Here is a 23,863-nt window from a genome sequence, read left to right as displayed (position 1 = left end):
AAACTCCCAACATAACGACACATATGTGGAAATAACTAACCTAACCAACAAAAAGTTGGAAAACTTTGCACTTCAAAGTTCAATATCTCAAAAACGGCTAAACCAATTTTGATGAAACATATTTAATAACCATCGGTAGAAAACCTGATTTAAATAAAAAAAACTGCATTCAAATCTGTCCACTCGTTTAAGAGCTACGGCGCCTCAGACAGACACACAGATACACATACATACAGAGCGGTCACACTTATAACACTCCTCTTTTTGAGTCGGGGGTTAAAAAAATATGTGACGTGATAGATGCTGCCCGTTTCCACTCTACATCTATAGAATCCCACCTAAGTTTGTTATATAATTACCACGTTACCCTTACGTTTAAGGATTCTTCATTCCATACGGCATAAAATGTCGTTGTCGTATTGGTGTTTTAACTGTAATAAATAAATAAAACGTCGTCTTGAAATGAGATGTTGCTCACACTATAGTTCCTTGATTATTTAGTAAGTAATTATCCTTTATACTTGTGTTATTTATGTATGTAATTTTTATTGCTCTTCTCTACCACTCAAAGGTTGACTGGCAGAGATCCCTGCAGGGATAAGTCCGCCCTTGTACTTAACACTTAACTTTTTTTATGTAACCTTTTCGTTTTTCCTTTTTGTACAGTAAAGAGTATAAACAAACACGTCTAACGCTATCTGTAACGAATTATACATAGTTTAGTCCAGTTTCGAGATATTATTTTTGTGATACTGATAATATAAGTTTAGGGATAGAGCTTGTGAAATTCACACTTTGACAAGTGTATTTTATTTATAGAATCGGGTAGCTTTTACTTGGTAAAGTCTCTAGTAAATGAAGACTTCTTTTTACAAGTTACTTGACCTTTTAGTCAAGATTAATTTGGGACCTTGAAAAAAAAATTAATTATTCGGCGATGGCAATACGTTCAATAAAAACTGTGGTCTACTTCTATACTAGCTGCTTGGCCCGAATTCGCACGGCTATAAAGTTTACAGTTTAGTTTATATGTTTTCCAAAAGATGTCACTACTACGTTCAGACGTATTTTTGAATCACGGTATCGTTTGGTTTGGTCGTATCAGAAACTATTAGTAGTACTGTTAGGTAGAGTTTTGTTGAGAATACATTTTGTTTAGACCTGACAGTCCTTCCCCTTTTACGGCCTAGGTATATACAAATCTACCCCGCAGGCATGGCAATCTTCTGTGAGTGAGTGAATACACTCATTTCTTTGTACGTATGTTGGTCTATTACTTTAGCCTAAACGGCTGGACGAGCTTTAACATAGGTATTGACAATTCTCGCCCTGAGAATGTCGTTGATGAGACGTGCCGTGCGTACGCACCCTGCGTCGTTTACGTATAATACTTAGCCAACCATGCGCTACCTCGCGGGTTCGAAGGGCAGGCCGCGCCTTGGTCTTCGCTATTGATGATGATGCCGAAGTGAAGACAGACCCTCTCCCGAGCCCCTGGGTTCGGTCTGGACAGCCGCCGCCTCCTGTGGCAAGCTGCCGCCGATTCTGGTGATGGGTTTGAGGTTATGATGACGAAATTAAACCACGATTGAGTTTACCACTATATTTTCACGTTACTGATACCGTACAAAAGTATGCTTCTAAAAATATGAATGAGATGACCTTAGATTACTTTAAATGGTACAAATTGCAACGGAGAGCTCCGCTCTGACCCGGGCCGTTTTTGACCAACCGTTTAACTTAGAGAATGACTGAATATCTGAATGACTGACTGTTACACAGACATACTCGTAATGAGTACATACGGGCTGTCAAAACAATAATAACTGATTTAAGGGTCTATCACACATTTCCATAAAGTGACTTCTACACGACCCACTATGTTACGTTTTGCGTAAACAATAGATATAAAGTACTATTAGATTCGTCAGAACTGTCGTAGTGACGTAGGGTAATTCATATTTCGAACTATAAAATAATCAAAAACCTGTCTGCCTGAAAATATACTTTTAATAAAAGTAAGATGGAAAAATCAAGTGTCGTAGTCTAGAACACTGTAAAATTAACTTAAACTTCAAGAGTAAGCGAGCTGCACACATATTGCCGACAGTATTCAAGCCACCATTCTGTGGTTTAAATGGCCGTCCTTTATCTGCCCTAAATTTTGGGTTTCAGGCCTTTCAGTGCGAAATAAACCTGATTCTTTATAGCAGCTCTGATTTGGGGGGTGTTTGGGGGACTCGGTTCTGAAGTAATTCTCTTTTTAGGGTTCCGTAGCCGAAGGGTGATAAACAGAACCATTACTGTTGGTTAGCTATCTTTAACCAATAGTGGATTGGATAACGATGTACCTACACTTCAATTAGGTCTGCTGATTTCACAATTATGTAAATAGTTTCTGAGAAATTGATATAATTCAACTGCCTCGCTGTCGGCCTATGTCTGTCACAGTCACAGGGCTTGACTCCCGAAAAACGTAATTATATATCAGCTGAAATTTATACTTACATAATTTATATTTCTTGTAGCTACAACATACTCAATAATCAATATTAAAAAAAATGAGGGGATCCCCGTAAAGAAAACATACATAGGTAAGTACAGATGTATTAAATAAAGTTTTGCCATCGTATTTTATCGGCAAAGTAGGTACGTATTAAACTTGGTTTCTCAATTAAGTAGCTTCAACAAACTTCAGTAAGCTAGTTGAGAAAGCACGAACAATACGAACTTTTCCGACAAAATACGATGACAAAACATTATTCACGAGACCTGTACCTACTATTTTTTATTGTTGTTTATTTATTCATAGGTAACGTTTAAATGCACAAACTTTAAACTCAAAATAATAAAAGAGACGAATATACTGCATATCAACAAATAATAAGAACTCTTAAGGAAACAATTAAATCCTTGTAAGTTGTCTGCCAGCGGCGGTAATTTATAAACTTAAAACAGATACTTACTCATAGACCTGTATGGTCAGTGGGGCTACGCCGAAATTCGAAAATCAAAGTTCGTGTCGTTCCATCCCTGTGACACATACTATTTAATAAGAGAGTGAAAGGGGCGGTACTACGATACGAATTTCGATTTTAGAATTTCGGAATAGGCCATCTGGTTGATGTTTATCGATATACGGACTCCTCGGCGCGCAAGTATTGTTCGCACTTGGCATGTTTTGCGTTTAAACGCTGCCCTAGAAATCAGGGGATTAGGGGGGGAAATTTGTAACAATTGTTTTGGGAAAACAATTGCTTGAATTTAGTGAAGGTGGATAAGTAACGTAGTAGGTAGTTAGGTACATTTGTGTATTGAAATTGTGTGGATTTTTCGGAACGAAATAGAAAGACGAGCTTAATTTTATTCGGGGCACGTATTTGAATATCGGAAAATGATAGTTAAAACATCAACGACCAAAATATTGAAAATCAGAATGTCGAACGAAGGTCGACATTCAAACCGTCGAAAGTATAAATTATCAAACGGAACAATTATCGAATGCTAAAATTTCGAAAATCCTAACATCGACATGTTGAGCAAATTGGTCTCATTGGTTGCATTTTAGTAGAAAATTAGAAAAAAGGCCATAACTCCTAAACTATGAAAAATCTGGAACATTATATAAGTACATGGGGGTGATTGGATTCCCCTTGAGTTCATCTGCCTCTAGCCTTTTGCTTGACACTATTTCCTGGAACATTCTGTATATGTCGTCACGCAAAGCTGCTAATTGTTAGTAAGAAGGTCGTAATCAATTTAAGACGAACGGATAGAGAACATGGTCGAATGACTAGAGGCTTTATTGTCTAACACACTTGGAATCACAATCGTTTTCACCAGCTCTTTCTGTTACACTGTACCTATTATAAAACTAGAAAGAGACGGCAAATGCGATCGCGAACGTCAGTGCGTTAAACAATTCAGCCTCTGGTTAAGCCGCAGGTTCACGCGGATGTAGGCCGCTTCCAAACGAAGCAGCTGGAGGTTGGGGAAGGAAAGCTCTATGCCCAACAGTGGACGTCATTCGGCTGACCTCATGATGATGACGATGATGGATCAATTCAAAGAACTAAAGCATAATTTCAAATGTGACACAGTTCTTTTCACTTGTAATTTCTTTTAGCTGCGATGAAATATTCTAACCTTATTAGCATATCTCCATTCACGGAATCCAATCCTTAATTCATTAAGTAACACGCGTGTGTACTTAATGTAGAACGATGAATGAAGGCTTGTTTCGTGCCTACTGGGTGTGCTAGCTGAAAACGGTTGCGTTCGTGGAAAGTCCTACGCGATATGTGTTTCCACTGTTTGAATACCCACGATACGACATTTAAATTAACTAAAGTGCCCTCAAGTGGATAAATTTGAAAATAAAGAAAGAAAGAAAAACATATATTCGTGACATTTTATAAAACAAAGAAAAAAGGCAACCGATATAGTATGTGTCAATCTCGCAACTGACGCTGGTCTTTCGTTGGAATCTCAGTTTAAAGTAACACCAACAATAAACAAGACAACTAAAAATTTGGTTCACTAATGTCTAAACAAAACATTTTTTTACAAATGATTTGTTTCACGAATGTTTCATTTAGCCACATGCATTTTATTCTGAAACCTACGTTCTACACAGTGGTCATAAAGCGGCTGCTGATGGAGATCGTTGCGAGTTCTGCCTTCTGGCCGAAAGACGTCGTGTTCCAGTAAATTTCAGGTACCTACCACATCTCTGACAAATACGTAGGAGTCACGTTTCGTCTTTTAAAAAGTATTTTAGTCTGTAAGGTTAGATAACATAAAATAAATGATTTGATGATATTGGTTGTTTTTTTTATTTACAATAATCTAATATTTTTTGAAATAACGGAATGAATTATCAAAATAGAAATAAATTCATTCAGCCAGAAAAAAGAAAAAAAAAATACTACAAAAACAATCAAACTAAGATGTGAAGCCAAAATGGTCTCCACCCAGCGCATCTTAAAACATCTTTTGGAGGGAAAATTTCCTGATGAACTTCGGACATTATTATCACTGGTCTAAGAATACACCTGTAGAAGATATTCGTGTCGTGTAACATTGGAAACAGTCCTTACAACCAAGTGTGATCAGGGCTCGTTAGTTGAGTGGCCCTCGATTCGGCCACATTTTGAGAACCACGTGGGTTGTAGGCGTTCTCAAACAATGCCAAGGCTACGCGATAGCTCCTGGAAGACATCTAATTATATTGAATATAATTGGATTGATTGGTGTGTTGGCATTGAGGAGAAATTTTGGGGTATCCTGTGATTAAATGTTGCGTAATAATGAATGGCCTCTTTTTTGAAACTGGCAAAAAAAATCGACGGAGTTTTGTGAAAATTTGTAGGTATCCTATTACTATACTTTATTGTCAGAGCTTTATTAAGCCGTGGTGGCATAGTGGTTTGACCTATCGCCTCATGTGCGGAATTACATTAGAAATTTACCACGTGCTTTGCGGTGAAGGAAAACATCGTGAGGAAACCTTGCACAAACCTGCGAAGCAATTTAATGGTGTGTGTGAAGTTCCCAATCCGCACTGGGCCCGCGTGGGAACTATGGCCCAAGCCCTCTTGTTCTGAGAGGAGGCCTGTGTCCAGCAGTGGACGTATATAGGCTGGGATGATGATGATGATGATTATCAGAGCTCTGTTCTTGAGAAAAATGTACACAGTTTGGGGTCACTTTAGATTGGTTACTAACTAGACAAAACGATTCTGCACTGCAGTATCGTAGTGTTTCGACTCGGATGCATAAATACTTCGATCGCCAGGCAAACATCTGTCTAGTGTGAGATCTCTCTATTGTTTCGCTTCTCTACAGGTCCATGATATTTAATTTATACTAGTTGTTGCCTGCGGCTTCGCCCCCGTTCCCCTCCTTTTTTTAAATTTAGTTTAGCACGAGCCTTGTCCAGACAGCAGCGAATACAATAAAAAATAATTATCCAATTCGGTGCCGTCATTCGGAAGATACTTATCATTGTAATTTTGTGAATAAATAAATAAATTAGACACAAAACTGTAGGAGCAATACTTATCACATGTCTCAAACGTGTTTATGTTTTTATGGTAAGACCAATATGGTTCTGATGCAACTTTATAAAAGTGGTTATCATTAAGCAGTTTGTAGAAGGGTAATTTATTGGCGTGGCGTATCCATTTGATTATGGAAAACCCAGGTATGGGGGTTTGTTGTTATATGCTGTGTGAGTCATTGATACAAACCGATTTAAATTAATCTTCTTCTTCTTTCTTTAGAATATTAATTACCAGCCTAATTTCGCGGCTTCGTTCGTCTAGTCTAATAAGTCTAGAACTCTGTTAAGTACTCGTAGATAACTTAAGCGGGACCCCCTACTTGTGAGTTCGGAGCTCCTATTTTTTTTAGCGGAGTCCGTTTTGAAATATCCTGCCTGCGACAATTAGGTATGACAAATCTAATTATACCTCATGTGTTGAAAATCCTTTAGCCGTTTAGGCTACAGAGATGATCTAAGAAATAGACATACTTACAAACGGCCGAAAAACATCCCTCAACTCAAAACACAACCCTCCTTCGAGCAGTCAACTAAAAACACACAACCTGCTTTAAAGCATAGTGAAATCGATTCTGTTCCTGATTCTTAACTTGGCAAACTACTTCCAGAATTTCACTTATTTAATTAACACTGTGTTTAGTTTATGATATGAATATCTCAACAACTTTACTGTAAACGTGATTTTGCTCTTGATTTTTGATCTATAAATACAAATATAAATATTTATCACCGTAGTATATATGAAAAGGCTAGTTTCTGCTATTGCTCTTTCTTGCTCGCGCTCTTAATCCTTTTTAAACCTCCAATTCCATATAAAACTCCAGTTTTCTAGCTTTTCGTGTGTCTGTGGGCCGTTCACCCCGTCCCCTTGGGACTGGAATTTATCGCAAAGTGCCCTTTCAGCCCTAAAACCTCTTCCGCTTTACTTAAGTGATTTAAAAGTTTAATTGTATTGTCATTGGTTTCGGTTTATTTATCGCTCGTTGCTCTAACTAAATTGTACGTAGTTGAAATTTCATATTTCTTGAGACGATCAATTCTTGTTTAATTTATTTCTTTTGGGGACCTCGGAAACGGCTCCTAAAGGTATCGATGAAAATTTATAATTGGGGTTTTCGAAAACAATCGATCTAGCTTAGTCAAATCTCTAGAAAACGAGTGTTTTTGAGTTTATTTACGCTATTCTTGAGGCTAAAATTTCACGCGCAATAAGATTGTTAATTTCGATAGCTTTGACATCAGCACGATGGTTCTGCGGCTAAACGTTCAGCTAGCAAGCTGGAGATCTATTATGGTTTCATTTTTGAACAAGCATGATTTAGTTATTTCGTTTTCTTTTTATCTATATTTATTCACTTAACATATTCATTGTAAATAATTTATTGAATCAGGCGTTACTTTGCGGAGGTCCATATCAATGAACTAAAATAATTTCCTTGCTCACCCGCGACCTTACGATAGCTAAGCTTATGCAAAATATGCGTGTTCATGCAGTTCCTCCACCTCCACACTGTAAGAACACACACAAATCACACAAACCCATCTATCACCACCACCACACTACACTGACGCGTTTCGAACTCAAACAGAGCTCATCTTCAGAGTGACACAACCGTACACCATGCTACCAGTTGTTAGACTAACGAACCACAACCACCGTTTTAACTTGTCACTGTAACTCCCCAAGTACCCACATACGTTTTATGAAACAAAACAAAACTACCCACAAATTATTAATAAAAATTTTTAACCGTCCTTCAAAACTACCTTGATTTTTTATTTATTTACTGTCAAGGCATGTTTTATTAACTACCATTGCTGAAATTAGATCCCAGCCCTAGCAAGGGAGATGAAACTAAATTTACCTGCTCATTAATAATAGACCCCATACTGTTGTATCTAATTATCTCCATGCATTCTAAAACATCGAGACGAAACCCCTTGCCACAATAATGTAACACCTCATACGAATCGGAGTCCGATAAAGAATGATTTAGTTCCAACAAATGTTTGGCAAAATTCGACTTATCAGGATGCTCATTCCTATATGCCGAAACATGCTCTTTAAATCTAGCATTAAAACTGCGTCCTGTCTGACCAACAATCTTTTAGGGAAATTTTCTAGGGAAGATTTTGATTTAGAGTTAAATACTATTTATCAGATAGCGTTGTCGAATGGTTATACTAAATCAATGGTCAATAGTTTGGTTCAGAAGAAGCAGGCACGGATAGTGAATAGCATGCTTTACGCCGTGTTACCATCGCAGTCTTCTAACAAATATAGGTGTAGCATTTCATACGTTGGTCGTTTGTCTGATAGAATTTGTGGTATTTTAAAATCAAACAATGTTAAGGTAGCCTTTAAGACTAACAACTCTTTGTACTCTAAACTTTGTAACCACAAAGAGAAGGTAGATAAAGGAACTAGATCGGGTGTATACAAGCTCACTTGTAATGACTGCAGTAAAGTATATGTTGGTCAGACAGGACGCAGTTTTAATGCTAGATTTAAAGAGCATGTTTCGGCATATAGGAATGAGCATCCTGATAAGTCGAATTTTGCCAAACATTTGTTGGAACTAAATCATTCTTTATCGGACTCCGATTCGTATGAGGTGTTACATTATTGTGGCAAGGGGTTTCGTCTCGATGTTTTAGAATGCATGGAGATAATTAGATACAACAGTATGGGGTCTATTATTAATGAGCAGGTAAATTTAGTTTCATCTCCCTTGCTAGGGCTGGGATCTAATTTCAGCAATGGTAGTTAATAAAACATGCCTTGACAGTAAATAAATAAAAAATCAAGGTAGTTTTGAAGGACGGTTAAAAATTTTTATTAATAATTTGTGGGTAGTTTTGTTTTGTTTCATAAAACGTATGTGGGTACTTGGGGAGTTACAGTGACAAGTTAAAACGGTGGTTGTGGTTCGTTAGTCTAACAACTGGTAGCATGGTGTACGGTTGTGTCACTCTGAAGATGAGCTCTGTTTGAGTTCGAAACGCGTCAGTGTAGTGTGGTGGTGGTGATAGATGGGTTTGTGTGATTTGTGTGTGTTCTTACAGTGTGGAGGTGGAGGAACTGCATGAACACGCATATTTTGCATAAGCTTAGCTATCGTAAGGTCGCGGGTGAGCAAGGAAATTATTTTAGTTCATTTATATTCATTGTACATATCATGAAACTAGAATAGAACCTGTTAACGATACGAAATTTTTAGGTATTCGAGTAGATAATAAATTGTCCTGGAAATCCCCATGGATGTATTGTGTAAAAAGCTAAACCGATACGCGTACGCTCTTTTCAAGCTTGCAAAGCAGGCAAGTAGAAAAGCCGTCATGACGGCTTACCATGCTTTTGTAGGTTCATCATTACGATATTGTATTATATACTGGGGTAATTCGACTGATAGGGATATCGTTCTCAAAGCACAGAAACGATGCCTAAGAGCATTTTGTGGACTAAAGCAAACCGATACTTTTAGACCATATTTTAAAAAACTGGGTATCTTGATCTGGGTATCCCTCTTCGTTTACGAATCAGCTGTGTTTGTCAAAACAAATCCAACTCTATTCAGAACATTTTCTGAGGTCTTCAATAGAAACTCTAGGTATGGCCAAAATCTCCACGGATGTATATGCCAAGACAGCGCTTATGCGGAATAGCATATTCTGTCTAGCAAGTAAGATATATAAAAAGCCTTACAAGTTCAACAATTTAAAAATGAGTTATGTAAATTGTTACTATTCAATTCATGATTTCTTGACATGTAAAATAGTATAATGACATTTTCTTTTTAATGAGTGACTTATTAGGATATAGTTTATTCCTGTTTTATTAATTAAATTTTGTTATTCACTTTAAGTATTTTTCATATTTTTTTAGGTTCTTATGACTCATAATACAATTATTCTAATTTCAATTTAATAATGATTTTTTTCTTGTAAAGTTTTATCTGATATTTTGTTCTTTTAATCTGTCTCTTATTTTAAATTATTATTGTACGCCAATTGGCAAAACATGGTGAGACTATAATATTTTCTTTTACCACTGTATACAGTTATACCTATGTTTAACAAATAAAATACTTTGAATTTGACTTTTACGTTTTATTTTAAAAATTTCCTACATTACGCATCTTCTCCGAAAAACAAGATTTAATGAAAAAAACTCTGGAGACAGATGAATGAAAGATGTTGATTAGGGTATTTCTAACCTATGTAGAACGCCTTATATACCAAACGTCACATTACTAACGGAGAAATGACGACTTCATACTTTAGAACAGCAAAATATGGGTAATATGTAGATTTTTTTAAGTCAAAGTCAAAGTAAAAAAAAAAACTACCACCGGTTCGGAAAAACCTCTGTTGAGAAGAATCCGGCAAGAAACTCAACGAGGTATATTTTTTTAAAACAGATTTACAATATTATTAAATGATATCTATACATCACAAGTATTTAACACAACTTTATTTTTAACACAGTAGGTTCGCTATTTGAAGGGATCGCTAATGCGGATCGGAATTATTTCCAAATATCCCTGTCCATGATATAATCATTAACTTTATAATACGCCTTAGATATTAATATCTTCTTGACAATAGATCTGAAATCAAAATCAAAATCTCTGTAATCAAAATCTCTTCTTGGGATTTTGGTCACTGTCCAGAGAGAAAAGATTAGACACGTTGTACATTTACCCCCCCTGTTTCACCATCCATTGCATCCAAGGAAGTGGTAAATTTAATAATTTATCCGACGGATAAATATGACGCCGTCTCTGTTTGTTTTGTTCGAATAGACCAAAGTCAAATAAAATAAGTGATTAAACGAGCTTCACAAGTGAAGTTCTATCATTATTATATGACTCGCTTCATTCGAAGATATAATTAATTACCAGGTAGTCCCTTAATCCTACAGGCAACATCGCACGAATTTAAAGATATGTTTTGACTAGCAATATTTAAAACGATTTCCGGTTCCGCCCTTCTTGGGCCGGAATACCGCCTTGTTGTCTCATTTTTCAGAGATTCGAGCAAAACTTTATATTGGGCAGATTTAGGGGTGGGTGGGTAATTATATCTTCGAATGAAGCGAGTCATATAATAATGATAGAACTTCACTTGTGAAGCTCGTTTAATCACTTATTATATTTCCTCGCTTCATTCTTCGATATAATTAATTACCAGGTAGACTTTCAGAGTCGAAAGTTTTGCCAAGAAAACAATGACTTATTTGGAAGCTTGCTTTATTGTTGATTAACTTTAATGATATGACACTATCTTTAATATTTGAGACTTAATCTTAACTTACTGATTTATTGATTGCAAACACACTGATCTTGCAAATTGGCCTTCATCAATAATTATAGGTCGGTCATAGAAACGAGCGAAGGTATTAGACGAGCTCGTCCAACCGGCTGTTTTTCGGATGGTCTCTAGGCTGACGCCGGCAGCGCGCGCCGCCGAGGTGGCGGCGTGGCGCGTGCTGTGCGCGCCGAACACGGCCGTGTCGACGCCGCTGTCTGCAAGTACTTGTCTGATCCATCTGCTTATGGACTGGGTGGTGGCAGCTCTGTGAGGCTTTTTATGTGTCAGCAAAAGGTTTCCTGTACTATCAGCTCTTATATTTTCGGTTAAAAATATATAGTCTTTCAGAGCTGTAGCAGGACAAATGGCCATATTTTCTACAAAACGTGGTAAATAGAGTACGGGTTGTTCTCGATTAGCTGCTGATGTTTTTATGATGTCCGTTATAGTTATCCTGACGCCGCTCTCCAATATCGTAACGTTTTCTTTCTTAATCAAAGACAGTGTTTGTATTCTGTGCCCTGTGCATAGGGCCAGTAACATTACTAATTTCTTTGATAGTTTTTCTAAAGGCAATGTTGTATTTGGGAACCAATGCGAAATGTGATTTAATACTAGCTGAGGGTCCCAGGTACGAGAATACTTAGGTTTGCTGGGCCTTAGCTTATATGCCCCTTTAAGGAGTAACGATATTGCAGAGCGGTGACTATTAAAACTGCCGTAAGAGCAACCTTTCGTAAACTGTTCCGTTAAAAAAGACAGTACTGATGATTTTGATGGTTGAAAAGGATTTGAACCATTTGAGTCACAGAATTGCCACCAGAGTTTGAAAGAGACGTTGTATTGTTTTACCGTACTGACAGACAGCGACGACAACATTAATTCTAATGCTTCTGGTGGTGTGTTTTTCCGAAGGAACGCTTGCCGCAAAGCCTCGCGGCACCCAGCGTAAGGCTCCGGTGTAAGGGATGGCGTTCCCTGAAATTAGACCGTAAAAGAGACCTATTAGGGCTCAGATAGAGAATATCTGACACCAACATTTTTTGTAAAAGTGGAAACCAAGGTTGAGAAGGCCAATATGGGAAAACTAAGATTCCGTCTGCTTCCTCATCGCATATTTTCCTTAAACACTTCAAAATTAGTGAAAAAGGTGGGAACGCATAAAAAAATAACGATTTCCAATTAATAGTAAACGCGTCCACCTTCACCGCGTCGGGATCCGGTTTCCACGACACGAACTTTTTGCATTTGGCATTGGTGCGGGATGCAAATAGGTCAATCTCGGGTTGGCCTAAGTATTGTGTTATGGAATGGAAAGCCCTATCGGACAATTCCCATTCCGTGTCAGCATTTACAATTCTCGATTCAACGTCTGCCCTGTTATGCTTTGTATTAACGTATGAGGCATACAACCAAATATTCCTTTTCTCGCACCATTGCCAAATTTCTTTAGATAAGTCGTTCAAATGTGGGAACTGGATGCCTCCCATTCGATTTATATAGCTTATTGCGGTAGTGTTGTCGACGCGCAATAGTATTGAACAGTTGGTTTCTTCCCGAACTAGCGTCTTTAATCCTAAAAACACTGCTAGTAGTTCTAATTGATTGATATGATAATTTTGTTCCGTGAGTGTCCACGTGCCTCGGGCGCGAAAATCATTACAAACTGCCCCCCATCCAGTCCTGGATGCATCAGTGTAAATTTCGAATTTAAACCCACGGTGTCTCATAGGGCATACCGCGTTAAATATGTTATCCGACCACCAATTGAGGTCGTTTACTATGACATTGGGTAAAGATATTTTTGTATCATAGTTACCGTATCTTTGTAATAATAAGAATTTATGTCTCTCTAGAATATTTGTGTATAGCCAACCGTATTCAACGGCCGGACAAGCGGACACAAGAACTCCTATAAGTTGTGCAAAGTCGCGGATAGTACATTTGGGCAATTTCAAGTATTTACGAACCAACTGTGCAATATTTTTGCGTTTGTCGTCTGGTAATGACAATGTTAAATTTTTTGTGTCGAACATGAATCCAAGAAATTTGCATATCTGTTTAGGCTGTGGTGAACTCTTTTCGAAGTTTACTACAAATCCTAAGCACTTTAATAGTTTTAAAGTCTCGTGAACATTCCTAAGACAATCGGCAAAGTTATCTCCTATACACAAAATATCGTCTAGGTAGATAACAGATTTAAACCCCCGAGACCGGAGATGTGAAACAAATTCTTTCATGATCTTAGTGCATACTCGGGGTGCTACCGATAAACCGTATGGCATCGCGGTAAACTCATAGGTTAAGACCTTATTTGAATCCCCAGGACAGAACTGAAAACGTAAGAATTTTCTGTCTTCGACGCGTATGGGTACGAGAAGGTATGCTTCCTTTAAATCAATCGTAGCCAAATGACCGTCTAAAGGTATGAGTTTTGCCGCGGTTCGATAGTCTTCCATCTTAAAATGGGATTTACAAATATTTTTATTAAGATTTTTTAAGTTCAAGATGAAACGTTTACTGCCATTCGGTTTAGGTGCCAAAAATATAGGTGATACATATTGATCTGGTAACGGGTCACATTCCACTACGGCGCCTAGATCTATTAAGGTTTCGATAGCTTGTAACATTTCTCGTTTTTCGCCTTGAGAAAATAAATTTTGTGGTACAAGAGACTGTGATACTTTGTTACAAAAAGGAATGGAATAACCATTTTTGATCCAATCAAGTACTACTACGTTATTTGTAATATTAAGCCAACAGTCGTAGTGGTTAGATATTTTCCCTGCATGTACCTGTCCTAATGAGGAGCTGGAGCACGGGGCTTGCCCGGGCCGCAGTCCTGGGCTGCGGCGGCGCCGGCGGGCGCCGGCTGCCGTGGGTCGGCTTGCTGGCACCCCCTCGCCCCCCCCTGTTCGTCGGGTAGCGTGGAGGAGGAGGTGCTGTCCAGTTTCCCTGGTAGGCACGACTGCCCGACGGCTGAGCGGGAGTCGGGGGCTTCTGAGTCCTGATGACCTTCTTAATCTGAAGGCCTTGTTTTTCTATCGCCTTCGAGGCCTTAATCTTGCTTGATAGATCTACGCCGAACAGAGTTTCGTCTCTCTTGGCGTCCTGGAGGACTTGCAAGAATGTTTTATCTAAATTAGGTGTTAGAAGCTTGATTCGATTTTGTGTGCCAGCGTAATGTAAATCGGTCAAAATACGGCAAGCATTACTTAAGTGTTTTATGGCGTGTATTTTGTTGTCCCCTTTTAACAGCAAGTCGATACCTCTGTTGATGGCCGTGACGCCCGAACCGAGTTGCTGCTGGGCTACCACGAGATTTTTGTCCCGGTTTCGGGTCATATCCGGGACGGCTGCCAAGATTTCTACGTTCAACTTCGGCGCTTGGAGCAACCGACAGTTGTCCGGAACTAAGTAATCCTTGACAAGGTTTTCTTTGGCGTCCTTAGACAAACCTTTTTCCAACAAGGGGAGCCATAACTTAGCTAACTTGTCGTGAATTTTTCCCCAAAATCGGGGGTATCCGAAGTTGACTCACCCAAAGCCGACAATATTTCGGGGTCCAATTCGACCTCTTCGGTATGCGTCTCTGCGGGTACGAGGGCGGGCGTCGCGTCGGACGGGGCCGTGGCCGCCTCCAAGGGTCCGTCGACCTGTGCCGTTTCCTTCACGGCATTAGTACCCGTACTCGTTTCCGCGTTGACGGAAGCTTCCGGTTCCAAGGGAGCTTGATGATCATCTTGGACCATCGATTCTGGATTATGGCTTGAACCTCCAGTATCTTCGTTATCTAAAATACAAATGCGTATTTTAAATCGTGAAGAAAGAAAATAAAATAAAATGAGGGTAGGTATGATTCACCTAACCAAAAATGCATTTAGCACGTATGATGTAACAGATTAACGAATATCTACTTTAGATATTCGTACGTTCTGTACAAAAAGCTATCGTTGAAGACTCACGGTCAACCCCGATGCAAAAGCAGTTTGCCGTTACTGATTTTAAAAAAGTGTAACCAAGGTCATGACTAGCGCCTCACGGGCGATCCTCGTGCCTTTTTGTTACGGTTCGGATATTAATCCGGGTATGTAAAACGGCTAATATTGAAGACTAAAAGGTGTGCTTACCTATTTCACTTTCTTCATCCGATGAATCCATGATTGACGACACGGTTCGTCGGCGGTAAGCGTATTCTTCCAATTTTCGTATTTTACTTTTGTAACGGTCGATCAAATCGCGATTACTGCGCTTTGGCATTGCGTACCGGCGGTAGGCGCGTGCGCTCGTTGCCTCGCACGAAAAAGGAATGAGACAACAAGGCGGTATTCCGGCCCAAGAAGGGCGGAACCGGAAATCGTTTTAAATATTGCTAGTCAAAACATATCTTTAAATTCGTGCGATGTTGCCTGTAGGATTAAGGGACTACCTGGTAATTAATTATATCGAAGAATGAAGCGAGGAAATATAATTAATCAATGGGTGGTGAAACAGACCCTTAATCTTAAATTTAAGTAGAATAAACTGCGCGATGGTACAAGTGATTTTAAGTGAGCACCAATGTGGTAGTGACACCAAAATCCTTCCCAGAATTAGGCATGAGTTAAAAAAACGAAAGTACTTGTAAGATCACGTTCCACGGAACAGCGCCTACACGCGTTTGAACAATATAGAACTTTCGTTAACCCAGTATGCGCGTGAGTCGAAATTGACATACTGACTGACATGTCAACGATAATAATAAAAAAAATATATAAATTTATTTCAAGTAACAGACTCATAGAAAATACAAAAATAAATAAATAAATAAATATCACGGGACAATTCACACCAATTGACCTAGTCCCAAAGTAAGCTTAGCAAAGCTTGTGTTATGGGTACTAAGCAACGGATAAATATAATTATATAGATAGATACATACTTAAATACATATTAAACACCCAAGACCCGAGAGCAAACATTCGTATTTTTCATACAAATATCTGCCCCGACACGGGAATCGAACCCGGGACCTCAAGCTTCGTAGTCAGGTTCTCTAACCACTAGGCCATCTAGTCGTCAAAATACACATCATACTCGTAGAAACCAAATACACTTGATAAATAAATAAATTACATTGTCATTATGTCACGTGGTCTCGTCAAATAAAACATCTCGTTCTCTCTCTCTCTCTCGGGTCTCGTTGGTTTTCTAAGTTTTCATCAAGATTCAAATGAGAACGAAAAAGGAAACCGATCTTTTGTTTCGAGTCTCGAACGATATTAGCAAACTAGTGTAGGTTTAGGTACTTTCAGAGATAAGGAAGGAGATTCGAGTTTCGGAGAAGTGGGTGCAAATATTTATTAAAAAGAAACTACGTGTAGGTCAGACTCGCGGACATTTTGTTGTTCCATATTTTGTAGGTATCAAATATGGTACAAATATGGTTTATGTTAGCAGATTCCCTTTCTTTATCCAAAATGTATGCAGTGTTGAGTTATGATTACTGACATAAACGGACAATAAAAGATGTCAGACTTTTAAAGATAAAGTTCACAGGCATTTGTTAAAGGTCAAATAAAACTATTATTAGAAACTAATAATTTAGTCAAATAACCCGCCCCTTGCCATTCCTTGAGCAAAAGTGTCCATAACGCTCGCGGCATGCCCATTTTGGATAGCTATGGACAGCCTTTGCACCAGAACAATATACACCGTGGTTTTCGTGATTTCCGTTAACTTAGCAGACGGCCAGGTCCAGATAAAGACTACCTCTATAAAGATAAAGACTAATATTATTTTTTCGTTTTTTTTTCATACGAGCACATGCAATAACTTTGCGGTCATTGTCAAATTATAAAATTTACAAATTTGACAAGTGACATTGACGTGACATATAAGAGAGACATCACAGAAACACACTTTTTTAACCTTCCATTGTAAAATATGTTTGAATTAAAAACGCTTGAGTTAGGGACATTAAAAAACATCATAAATTAAGAACCTCGACACGGTTTTACTGCTCATAATTAAAATCACAGTTAAATACAATCACAATAACAGTTAGGCGACTAGTATCTTGGAGAAATTAACTTAATTTGCTGTAAATGTTCTCTTAAAGTTAACGAAAATCAAAAATAACACGCTGTAGATAAAGTTGCAGAGTTTAAATATCCCAAAACTTTATACACCCAATAGGATAAAACAGAGAATTATTACTTGAGTGGACACCGATCTAACCTTCAAATTATTTTATTCGATTATATAAATTTGACCCTTACACACTTGTAAGGGTCAAATTGGCCCTCAAAGTTGATTACCTCGATGCTCTAAGGGTGACGCAGTAGAGTTAAAATAAGGGGTCAACGGCCTGCAGGATTAATGGGGATAATATAATGTTTTCCTTTGTGGTGAGAGGGTTAAAAACACACTTATGAATGTATAATATTATCTATACCATATCCTCCTAACGCTCAAAGTCCTTTATAAAGGACTTATCAGTAATTTGACATTGAATTAGTAATTGTTTTGTTGTATTTGTGTGTCTTTGTGAATGTGAATAAATGTCTTCTATTCTATTCTAACTCTCTTAGCAGGTGGTAGGACCATGTGCAAGGTCCGCCCGGATTGCTACCACCATCTTGCTCGCTAATCCTGCCGTGAAGCAGCAGTGCTTGCACTGTTGTGTTTCGGCGTGGAGAGTAAGACAGCCGGTGAAATTACTGGCACTTGAGGTATCCCATCTTGACCTCTAGGTTGGCAACGCATCTGCAATACCCCTGGTGTTGCAGATGTTTATGGGCAGTGGTGATCTCTTACCATCAGGAGACCCACATGCTCGTTTGCCATCTAGTCGAATAAAAAAAAAGTGACATAAAGTTTAATGTTCATAAAACAAAAAATTGACTTGGGCGTTAGGAGGACATAATTTTTTTTTATATTGTTATAACTACTCACAAAAACCCATGAAAATAATTTTCTACCAGTCTGAAGTCGGAGTCTCAGCACGTCCCAGCAGGAGTGGACCTATAGCCGTCTACCTCACCTTATCGAATTTACTATAGGTGTCCATACAATATTTGAAGTTCCCTCGACTTCCTTAAGATTCAATCATCAGATCCTGATTTGGTGCTTGTGGGACCTAATTAAAGGCATTCCTAGACGAACGAAAAAAAATCAAATCGGTTCATAAATAACGGAGTTTTGAGGTAACAAACATAAAAAAATACAACCGAATTGATAACCTCCTTTTTTGAAGTCGGTTAAAAATTCGAGATACTTTCGGTGCGCGAGGCCCCTTAGACCGCGCGCGAGGCCGTAGGCTGTGGCCTATGTCGCCTACGCCTAGACACCTTTCACCTTTTCGCCTTTGTTTTTTTTAAACCCCCGACGCAAAAAGAGGGGTTTTATAAGTTTGACCGGTCTGGGTGTGTGTGTCTGTGTGTCTGTCCGTGGCACCGTAGCTCTGAAACGGGTGCCCCGATTTGGATTCGGTTTATTTTACTTGAAAGCAGGTTTTCTAGCGATGTTTCTTAGATATGATTCATCAAAATCGGTTCAACCCTTTTTGAGATAAACTTGGAAATGACAATGTCGGAGGTTTTTCAACTTATCTAAGGTCTTCAACTTATCTTACTTAGCTTTTCAACTTATCTTTATCAATCATCCCAACCTACGAGTATATACGTCCCACTGCAGCACTGCTGGGCACAGCCCTCCTCTCAGAATGAGAGGGCTTGGGCCGTAGTTCCCACGCGGGCGCAGTGAGGATTGGGAATTTCACACACACCATTGAATTGCTTCGCAGGTTCTTAGTTGGTTAGGTTCTTGTAGCTTGCAACATGCTTCTGGTGCTGCTCCGCATCCTAACCACCAGCGAGGCGGCTCCTGCGCACAATAGCATGGAACCCATGCGTGCGGGCCTCAATGATGATGTCACCACGCCAATACTTGACAATACGCATGCATATAAAACAGTTAATAAATTTTAACAACAACAAGGAAAACAACAAACGAAAATCCAAAATTCTGACTGTACCAAGATTAAGCCCGGACACATGTTTTGTTTAGACAATTTTTAACCTTTTATATGGGGAGTGTTTGTTTTACTGAGTAGTACTCGTACAGTAGATATTAACAAAAGTGTTTTCCTCATTAGAATGTCAATTATAAACTTCATCATTTTAAACGACCAGATGGCCTGGTGGTTAGAGAACCTGACTACGAAGCTTGAGGTCCCGGGTTCGATTCCCGTGTCGGGGCAGATATTTGTATGAAAAATACGAATGCTTGTTCTCGGGTCTTGGGTGTTTACTATGTATTTAAGTATGTATCTATCTATATAATTATATTTATCCGTTGCTTAGTACCCATAACACAAGCTTTGCTAAGCTTACTTTGGGACTAGGTCAATTGGTGTGAATTGTCCCGTGATATTTATTTATTTATTTATTTATCATCCGGCACCCTCTTCTATCGGAGGTCGGCGATCATTAGGGCTATCCTAACCTTAGAGACTGCCGCTCGAAAGTCTGCGGCCTTGTATCTTCCCCTGGATAATAAGCTGAAGCAGACCATACTTGCTGTTACGCATTATATGCCCCAAATACAACAGCTTCCTCAGTTTTATAGTACGTATCACTTCCAAGCTTTTATTCATTCTCTGCAATACCGTTCCGTTTCTTACTCTATCCGTCCATGATATCTTTAACATTTTTCTGTATACCCACATCTCGAAAGCTTCCAACCTCTTGCACATGGCTTGAGTCAACGTCCAAGCTTCCAATCCATACAGAAGAACGGAAAAACATAATAACGCACTAAGCGACATCTTGTGGAGAGTTTGAGATTCCGGTTGCAAAGAAACCTGTTCTATGCGACATTTTACAATTATAAACCCAAAAGAACAATTCTTCGATTCTGTACGGTCAAGGAAACTGAATCACGTACCAGGGTACTTTTTCATGACTATGATCTCGTGTCGTGATCATGGCGCATGCAACTGTGCCGAAATATCGAGCTTCGTTAGAAGCAAGGTGCGCGGAACAAAACCGGAATTTAATTAATACAATTAGTACTGACCGCGATATTTTAAAATCCTCATCATCATCATCATCCCAGCTTATATACTGCCCACTGCAGGGCACAGGCCTCCCCTCAGAATAAGAGGGCTTGGGCAGTAGTTCCCACGCGGGCCCAGAGCGGATTGGGAACTTCACACACACCATTGAATGAGGGCTATCGTTTTTTGTCTCACTAGATGGCGCACTGTTGCGTGAGGTTTTTAAGTATGGCTTTCAAAGCCTGTTATTACGGGTGTGAAAACAAAGTTTACATTAAAATCATATTTAATAAACCTTAAAACCGTGCCATAAAAATATCGAGCATGCCACAGTGCTGCTAGTCCCCGTTTTGTTCCGAAAAAAGGGAGGACAAAGGTTTCCGATAGACAAAACTGTCTCAAAACACAGACATTTATTACCCCCGAACGCAGATTTGCCATAATTAATTTCAGATATTGCAAAATATTCACAAAATTATTCTAATTATAAATAAACCCGCGTAGCTCACCCAAAAACTATGAGATTTGACATTTCGAAGACCTCACGCTACACTAGCGCCTCTAGTCGCGAATTCATACGCGATAGCCCTCATTGCTTCGCAGATTTGTGCGGGTTTATATTTTAAAATATTGTGTTGTAATTTGACTATGATTTCTTTAGTAGATATATCGGATGTCAACATGACATTAGTGCGCGATTCCTTGACTGTGCCTCGAAAAGAAGAAACGGAACCCTTATAGGACCACTTTTTTGTCCGTCTGTCATGGTCATGACCCCATACACGCGTGGAGGTATCCAGCTGAAAGTAATGTTTATTACTCGGATCTGCTACTCTTTGAAGCATTAAAAAAAATAAACTTCTAAATCAATGTATTCAAAAGACATCACTAAAAAAAGGTATTCCGTACAAATTGCCGTAACCAAAAAACCTAGGGTACTTCCGGTTGTCCAAAAAACTTGAACTTTGGTACCTATTAAAGGAGCTCTCATAGCACAACCAATATGAAAACAAAGTGAAAACTATTATAGGGCAGTAAATGAATTTAACATCGAAGCCCTATCGTTTTCGTATCAATAACACCCGAAAATACAAGGAAAATAAAAAAGAACAACACGGGATATTTAACAAAGGTAGTTAAATATTCCACATTAAAACACAAGCCAGAATTAATTCACATCATGCCCTATTTTATTTTCCTCAAAACTAAAGTTACGCCACTTTGACCAGACCCTTGCTTGTGGCGCCACTGTCAACGCAAAACAAAAATTGTATATGAAATAATTTAGTTCCAATTTTCACCGCACGCCTCGGCCGAAACAAAGTGTCGTAAACGGTAATTCACCGAAAAGCAGGAAAGTGCGTGCGTTCTTAATGCATAGATAAGTATTAATTTGAATATTTTAGTTTGACGGATCAAAAAGGTTTATGTCCGATTGACAAAACTTTTAATTTAAAACTTAAGTTCTGACTCTTTAGATCTTAATTTAGTTTTAGTCGATTTGGCGATACGTCCAATAAAAGAAACTTTAAAAATTACGTTTTATGAATGCGTGAATTGTGTTGAACGTAAGGTATGTACCTACGTAATTTTCGTACAATTACATAGTGTTATTTTGTTTGTTTACTTGTATTTGTATGAAATATGGCTAATGATACCGAATGTATTATTAACATAAGTATTAGGTCTACTTATTAAAAAGTATTTCAACCGACAAATGAGATTCATGCCCTAAAATTCTACAAAAAATAATAAGCAGTTATGAAACGTTTCAGAACTAGATTAACCTAAAAAAAATTTTTTTTTATGAGGGTAGAGGAATAGTCTCACCAAAACATAAACGTGAAAAGAGGCCAAGTACGGTAATATTATATAAATAGTTGGTAATTATTCTTACTAAATAGTCCCTAATTCACAATTATACGTCGTTGTTACAGTAAAATTACAAGCTTTGTGTCCTAAAAAATGTAGTTAGGTAGTTAAAATATCAGAAAATGTTGAACAAGTATTTTTTATTTTTAAGTATTTTTTTATTGTTAAAATTCCGCGTGTGTCACGCCGTGCGCCACTTTTCAGGAAGGCGTAAAGATAAACTTTTTAATTATTCTTCTAAAATATTCATTTATAATGTAGGTAGTTCAACAATTTTGAACAAAAAAAAATTAAGTCACATTTTTTTTAACTTTTGTTCCTGATTGGATTTGGGTAAGTAGGGCAGACGTACCGGTTTTGGCCATTAAGCTCGTTTTTGGCCATGCAGTTGACATTTGAAGTCATATATAAAAAAATATAGTATTAAAATAATATGTTTAGTGAGTTTTCAAAAGCTTATACTGAAACGAATTAAGTTTGTAATGATTTATTACTATAATTTTTTTTCAAACGTATATTTAAACAATAAATGGCCACAAACGGTACAGTGGCCACAAACGGTACTTCTGCCCTAATTTATCTAAACTTTTAGACAGTAAAGAAAAAAATATAGGTTTGTATGTTATTTATTTTTTGAAACTTATTTTAGTTTTAAAGACAAGTAAAAATCTTGTTTAATTTTCTACATTAAAATTCCCTTTATTAAAATGATAAAAGAAATTATCGACCGTGACAGGACTCGAACCTGCAATCTTCGGATCCGAAGTCCGACGCCTTATCCATTAGGCCACACGGTCTGTGAACAGAGTTGCTAAATAGCCCAACACGTCCTGCCACGCGAGCCTGCGCAATGATGTCATGAGGTCGTTCACCTTGAACGCTTAGCACAATTGCGACTGTATGGAAAATGTTAGGCAATTAAGTAACTACGTTTTTAGCTAAGAAAGAACCCATCCCATCCCAGCCTATGTACGTCCCACTGCTGGGCACAGGCCTCCTCTCATAACAAGGGGGCTTGGGCCATAGTTCCCACGCGGGCCCAGTGCGGATTCGGAACTTCACACGCACCATTGAATTGCTTCACTGGTTTGTGCAGGTTTCCTCACGATGTTTTCCTTCACCGCAAAGCTCGTGGTAAATTATAAAATGTAAATCCGCACATGAATTTCGAAAAACTCAGAGGTGCGAGCCGGGGTTTGAACCCACGACCCTCTACTTGAGAGGCGAAAGTTCAAACCACTAGGCCACCACGGCTTAAGAAAGAACATTAGCTAGTAATTCATCTACTTACCTGACATAAAACATCGGAAAACGTCTTTGACTTGGTCAAAGCAAGTGAAAACCCAAATATTTATTATTTGTTTTCTGGTTTGTCTAAAGGCTAATTTATTGCTAGGGTGAGATGGGGAAGATACTGTTTTGACAGTATTATGTAGCATTTTAGGCAAAATGCTACATTCAAGGGGAATATATACTGTTTTTAACCCCCGATGCAAAAAGAGGGGTGTTATAAGTTTGACCGCTATGTGTGTTTGTGTGTCTGTCTGTGGCACCGTAGCTCTTAAACGGGTGAA

At 38.4% G+C, this 23,863-nt stretch overlaps 1 non-coding gene and 1 pseudogene across 1 annotated transcript; both read right to left on the bottom strand.

Moving 5' to 3' along the window:
- Positions 1 to 1,378: 1,378 nt before the first annotated feature.
- LOC141431476 (uncharacterized) lies at positions 1,379 to 15,637 on the bottom strand (annotated as a pseudogene).
- Positions 15,638 to 23,013: 7,376 nt separating this feature from the next.
- Positions 23,014 to 23,086, bottom strand: TRNAR-UCG (transfer RNA arginine (anticodon UCG)). Its single transcript has one exon. It is a non-coding gene; the product is annotated as a tRNA-Arg (tRNA).
- Between the last annotated feature and the right edge of the window lie 777 nt (positions 23,087 to 23,863).

Source organism: Choristoneura fumiferana, chromosome 9 (genome assembly GCF_025370935.1).
Source record: "Choristoneura fumiferana chromosome 9, NRCan_CFum_1, whole genome shotgun sequence".
NCBI lineage: Eukaryota > Metazoa > Arthropoda > Insecta > Lepidoptera > Tortricidae > Choristoneura > Choristoneura fumiferana.
The sequence above is the reverse complement of the archived record's forward strand: the minus strand, read 5'-3'. Positions and strand labels throughout refer to the sequence as shown.